The sequence below is a fragment of the Takifugu rubripes genome, chromosome 20, assembly GCF_901000725.2.
Source record: "Takifugu rubripes chromosome 20, fTakRub1.2, whole genome shotgun sequence".
NCBI classification, from domain to species: domain Eukaryota; kingdom Metazoa; phylum Chordata; class Actinopteri; order Tetraodontiformes; family Tetraodontidae; genus Takifugu; species Takifugu rubripes.
In genome coordinates this window covers 3236150-3242899 of record NC_042304.1, presented here as the reverse complement: position 1 = coordinate 3242899, position 6750 = coordinate 3236150, and the positions used below count along the sequence as shown (strand labels likewise).

The following is a 6750-nucleotide window of genomic DNA, read 5'->3' as shown; positions in this document are numbered from 1 at the left end:
CTGTCAGCACAAAGCAGCAAACAACAGAGCTGATTTGGAATCATTTGACCACGGTTGCAACAGGAAGAGAAGGAACTCAACTGGAAAGTTGGCCCATCGTTGGTGAAATCAGAACTCAGATGGGAGCCTTTTCAGTCCGCTGGGATGGGGTGCAGCCTTTGTTTATACTCTCGAACTATGTGTTCACTCACTGACACCCTTGATCACTCCAAAATGCCTTATTTTATTCTTCATCTCTACTGCATTTTGTTTATTGTCCATCCACATCCTAATCCAGGTGCTAAAAAAGATGGAGTTTAAGATTCCGATTCAGAGAAATGATGAAGTTCTACTGTACTCAGAACGGTAACAGAATGATGGAAAACTGGCACAACTGCAGCGTAACAACACTAAAAATGTCCTTCTGCTGTGTATTATCAGAGTGATGATGATAACACAGTGTGTGGGGGGAGTGATAACACAGAGTTGTAAAGTTCTTTGCAGTTTTCATTTCACCTAAAATTGATTTGGAAGAAGCTAATTCATTTTCTTTATTTCAAAGGCACTCAAACATCCCGGCTCACAGTATGGTGCACGGCAGTGTCACCGTCACAACCCCAGCAGATTCAGGAATTTGTCTGTGCATATGTGTGATTTATGACTCTCATGGGGGGGTGGATGTGACAATAGCCCCCCCAAAAGACTAGCGTTGTGTTAAAATTCACTGGTAACATTTTTCAAAGCAGGAAGTGCAAATCAGATGCTTCAGATAAAAACAGGTGGATGAAGGCTCTGGAGCACAAAGGAGGTGACAGTTGCTTGATAATAAAAATTACCGCCAAATAAAATAACCACGTGAACTCAAGCTTAGTTATTCTACAGCGCTCCAAGTGCTCACAATGTACTTCAAGGAAATAAATCTAAAAGTCTCGAGCCATTTGCATGATTTTCTTTGCTTTTAAAGTATAGGCTAAATATGTTTTTTTTTTTTTTTGACAACAGAGTTATCTTGATCTTTCGGGAAGAATATTACCACTTAAAAAACAAAACTTTGCTGCTTCTTGTAACTAAAAAGAACTGAAGAATCCTTGAGGATGAGAGATGGAAAACATTTTGAGATGAAGGTCGTTTTACTACCAACAGCGGATGTATTTCATTCAAAGTTTGTCTTAATGATTCTCTATCTTTGCTGTTTCTTTCCTTTAACAATATCCATCCTCAAATGATTGCGTTCACACTTTTGCCCTTTAAGCGTCTTTACAATGAAGGTGCCTGTGATCACTTTATGGGACATAATTGAAAATAAACTTTTGACTGATTATGTAGTACCGTCAGCAGCACACAGTAGGCACAAAGCTTCTCTTTCATCTAGCAAAATCTCCTTTTCAAACAGAAATATGTTAGCGAGACTAAACTTGATAAACTGTTCAAATTGAGAGAAGGGAAAAGACAGAAGACATGTGGGAAACCTCTCAGATTCAGTTACCATCCACCTCAACATGGCGCCGTTCACTGACTAGTTAGTTATAGCCTTTTTTATCTCTTTTTATGCACCTTTTTCATATGTGCGAAAGTCTTCCGTCTCGAAAAATATCATCCCAGAGTAGAAGCTACTTGAAATTAGGACTAAATGAAATAATTTGTGCACAGAAATTAAGGCTTTGCCTAATTTTAGGCCAAATAAAGGACAAAAAATGGGTGCCTAGTGCAGTAAATAGGTGATAATTTCCCAAATGGCCACTTGATTTCAAATGGAGCAGCTTTCACTGTTTTAGAAGAGTTAAAATTCAAAGATACAAGACTCATATTTAAATATGGTCAAATTTATCAATACTGACTTGCAGATGGTTTCCACTGTAGAAGAACTTGTACAGCTCCTGTCACATAAACATGAATACGTGCAATGTGCACATGTAAAATATAATGTGTATTAACATATTACCAACATATTCAGCTCACAAAACTCACATTGATATATAAAGTAGAAAATATATAAACTGATTGAACTGAGAGATAAACACAATTACACATTTTTTATTTCAACATCATAGTTGATAAAAGATTCCAGTGGGTGTCCTTAAGTGTTTTATTTTTATTTGCAATGATTGTTGTAAATCACAGGACAAAAAAACCCTCATAATTAAATAAAAATACTGTAAAACTTTAATAGCTCCAACTACTTTTAATATGCAGATTTCAGAGTTTTTTTTGTAACCATTCTCACAAGAGAAGATAATTATCAGGCTGTGCTCTTTTTAAAACTCAATTTTTAGCATTACAGACTGAATACTTGGTGTCTCCAAGTCCTGATGGCCACTTCTGGGTTTTCTACTTACCAGTGGCAAAGAGGTCTAACCCTGCAGTTTATCTCTGGCAGTATTTAAAGCAGCGATCAAAGCTGTACAAACCAATTGTCATCATGCTTTTCCAGAGGGAATTTTGAAGTACATTAATGCTCTTTCTTTGGGAAATAATTGTGCCACTCTGTGACTTCATTAGGTCTCCTGGCTGTTTCAAAAGATGTTCTCTCTAGAGGTTGAAAGCCACATCGCTGGCAGACAGCATCCCAAGGGGCCGAATGAATAAAAAAGGAGAGATTATAATGAGATTGAGTTAGCCATGACCAAAATCGAGCTTTTCATTATACCAGTAGAGGGACAGAGAGAGTGTGAGGGAAGGCTGACGTAAAGAATTGTGTTGTTGTTGGGCCCACACTCACCATCTGCCATGAGGGTCCAGTGGTAGTCAGCCAATGCATGCTTATCATTACCGTGGGTATCAAAGGGGCCTCGTCTCTAGAGAGTGCTCTATTAAAACTGCAAACAGCAGGCCCTGTAACACATAGACAACTTGCATTTTAGTCAGGAGTAATATGGTTAAAAACATTTGCAATAACAAAATAGCCTAGATGAATGTCTAGAATTGTGTCTGTTTTAATGATGTCATCCTGAAAGTGGCTGATTAGCTGAAAGGACTTTGTCAGCTGCTCTTGTGTTTTTCTGGGAGCAGTGATCCAAAGATCAGGATCATTGATCATGACCTCTCCTTTAGCCAGTTATTCAGAAGTCCCACAGACTACCTGCGAGGGGGAAAAAATGCATGAGAAAAGGAAGAAAAATCAATAGGTTTCCATTATCCAGTTGGGCAGTGTCACTGGCCTGTCAACGATCCTGTTACAGTGGTGGTACAAGGGCGACATGGGCCCACACTCAATCGCTGCTGACAAGAGGAAAACATGCTGACAGGCACCAGGAACAAGTTGGAACACAGATTTGCACTTCAAGCAGCCGTCCAAAGAGGTATTGTGCAAGGCCACCGCGCGGCAAGGGACGAGGCGCGGGGTTGAGGACGGATGGAATAGGGGTGGGGTGGTAGGAGTCCCAGCCAGCCTTCTTCTACTGTCTGACTGTCTAGCTCTCTAGCACAAATGCTTTTATCCCTCTATAAATTATTCACCTCTGGATACACCAAAGGAAACTCAGCTGCTCTGATTGTTGCTGAGGGGAAATTCATACAAAAAAAGAGCACAGCTCGACCACTCCTGCAAACGTATGCAAATCCCCACCTATACCATATGCTGCTGCATATATGCGAGGAAGCACCAGCTTGTGTTCAAAACACAAAAATAACACGGTGTATTGATCGGATATCACATTTTCTGTAGCTGCTCGCCAGTATTTTCTTCAGCTCCCGACCCTTTTTTGTTCTAAAGCCCACAAAAGCGTCAGTCTGCACTGATCAGTCGACCCAGATGGCCAGTAAGAAATTAAGAGAGACATCAAATGTCTTGTGAAGGAACATGAATCAATATATTTTGACAAGGATCAAATGTGCTTCAGTTGAACCTTTTGGCCTTTCCAAAGCAGTTTTTCTCCTCATGTCAAACCTTTTTATTTTTGCCTTTACCCATGTAATGATCGGATATATGGCAATGGTTTCTATTTTTGGTTCTAACACAAACATCACATGTCACATCCAGGGAAAAGTTTGCATCTTCACATATACGTATAATGGATTGAATGTTATACACCACAGACCTTAATCGAATAAAGTGTCTCTTTAGTTCCCATCGTTTAATCTTACTTGGAAACTTTGGATTTATAAGGCAACTTCCCAACAACCTGGTTGGTCGCAAAACAGCAATCACAATTTATTATCACATTAAATGTTTTTATAGCCAATAATAATATTAATAACAGTACAGTCTGATTTTCAATGAGACATTTTGACATTTAGGTGTATCTATATCTGCAGGGTCAAAGCCAGTATAATGTGTAGAGTAGTTTACATCAGCAGAAGCCACATGTGAACAATGGAAAGCAGCATGGGATTAGTCCCTTTCTTTGCAAATGCACACTACACGAGCATTAATCTACCTATGGAAGACGTTCATACTAATATTCACGCTTGAGTCACATCTTTTTCTGTCACTGTGCACTTTTATTACCATCAGCTAATAGATCAGCTGATCGCGCCCTTTTTAATACAGTTGAGAACAGCCCTTTTTTTCAATTAAGCACGTAAGCGTGTACCCCCCCCCCCCCCCCCCCTCATCGTGTGTTAGAGGTTTAGTACATAATGACAGGGGAATTCAGGTTAATATGTTGACAAGGTTTAACAACAGCGGGTCATGTTGCACAACACGCATGGCTGCCTCCGTTCACTGCAGCAGCTGACAGGTCCTAATCATGCGTTGCCCTAAAGGCACTGGGGCAGAGAGGGTTTTAATCACCGAATTATGGACCCGCGCGAGGCTTCAAATTGAGACGTAATTAAAGTCAAAGTTGTAATAATTGTTTCAGCTAATTGGACAGACAAGTGCGCGTTGTGGCGCGACTGCAGGGCTGCGATTACCTGCGTCAGATCGTGCTGATGAATCCGCAAAACAGGGGAAAATGATCAGTTTTCGCATGCGCGCTTTTGGTTGCATAAAATTACAATATGTTCCATATTTTAATATGAACAGCCCACACGGTTTCAAATAAACGCTTTCCTTAATTGCAAAGCTTTCCCTAAACTACACAAGCGTCGCTGTGTCATTTACAGTACGGAGATTAATAATGCAACAAAATGCCCACGGTGGCGTTGCCGCACCTTCGGCAACATCATTATTTCCTATTAATTACTCGCCAACCAAATGCCTTCAGAATCGGAACTGCAGTAGGTGTGATGGGGGACTGGTCAGAGAGCAGCTGCCCAGCATCCCGCCGGGCACACTCTGACCTCCTTTTATTAACGTCCCTAAAGTGGAGGCTTGACAAGCAGCGCGCACGGCTTTTGATTTGGATGCAGGGAGAAATGTAGAATATGAGCCAGAAATGACGAGTCAGGCACGATCTGTTGAAAGAATGAACCACGAAGATCTTTACGTGTCTGTTTTGGGGCCTCACGTCTGCAGAGATCCATCATATTACGCTCGGGCTGCTGAAACCGCAACGTCGACTGTCACAAATATCCGTCATATTTGGCCATTTAAAAAATAAATATAAAATACAGTTTTTTCAATGGTAGAAAATAACATTAACGGTGGTCACCGTAATCAACGTGATGCGTCGTACTGCCATTAAAACGGACAAACACACAAAGACGGATGCGCCTATTCCGGAATTTGCCAGTAGGGGGTGCTGTTCGTTTCTTTCTGGTAGCCAGAATAAGAAAACACCACACAAAGTGGTTACACGGAGGTCGATATCTGCAGACTGCATTGAAAAAAGAAGACGTGGAATTAAAATGCGATGTAACAAAACAAATCAATTTTTTGGGGGGATTTTTTTTTTTAGGCGTTTATGACACTGCTGGCAAATGAATTGTGATATAAAGTATTTAGATATGAATCTCCCGCAGCTTCGAATGACAATTTGTTCATTTATTTCTTTATTCTTTAGCTAGCCAGTCCAGTTTGTTCAGCAGTTTGCGTGGACTAAACTTGTTTTACTGACTGGAAAAGAGTGGATTTCATGAATTTAGAGGGGCCACTATAACCCCACGTGGCTGTCTTGCTGTGCACGATTTTGCACAGCTCCTCTCAACTTCACATCAGTAATCAAACAGCCCACAAGAAACAAAATCTTCTTTGTCTTTTTCCGGATTTGAAGGAGAAATTTAATCACATCCAGAGGTGCATGCAGACAAAAGATGCGAGGCGACAAATGAATATGCAGAGCCAACGACACAACGCGAGGAAGGAATGCTGACAGATGAAAAGACAAAGGATGTGCAGCTAACAGGCAAAACGCGTCGCTACAAAGACGCGCGCACCTTTGAGAGCACAAGTTTGTTTTATTGCACTTCTCCCGAGTTGCATCTGCTGTCGATTTGCAGAAGACGAAGCGGGGATAAGTGAACATGCCCTGTTTAAGAAACAAACATGCAGATTAGATGGGACTCTCACGCACGCACCTACACACGCACTCATCTCAGATTCCATGATGTCCCACTGCTCATATCTCGGCTCTGAAAAACATAACTTGAAAATCCACCGCTGGGGCCTGCCATCATTACAATAAATAAATAAAACTGATATCAACGTTATTCACTAAACCCCAAAAGGATATCATTTTTATGTAGATTCAAGAAAGTGCAAGTGTGTGTATGATGTATAGCCTACTTCTCCCACCTTTAGATAACATTTTAAAAATCCATTGCATAAATTATGTTTAGAGACTTTTGTGCAATCAAGACAAGAGCAACAATCAAGATAGCATTTAAACATTATAATTATGCTTTCTAGTAATTGTTCATTTATATGACAATGAATCTGATTGACCATTG

At 40.5% G+C, this 6750-nt stretch overlaps 1 long non-coding RNA gene across 1 annotated transcript; it reads right to left on the bottom strand.

The window, feature by feature from the left end:
* Positions 1-2077: 2077 nt before the first annotated feature.
* On the bottom strand, positions 2078-6468 carry LOC115247284 (uncharacterized). Its single transcript, XR_003886340.1, has 3 exons — positions 6379-6468; positions 2699-2811; positions 2078-2530 (listed from the first exon to the last, which is right to left on the bottom strand). It is a non-coding gene; the product is annotated as an uncharacterized lncRNA (long non-coding RNA).
* Between the last annotated feature and the right edge of the window lie 282 nt (positions 6469-6750).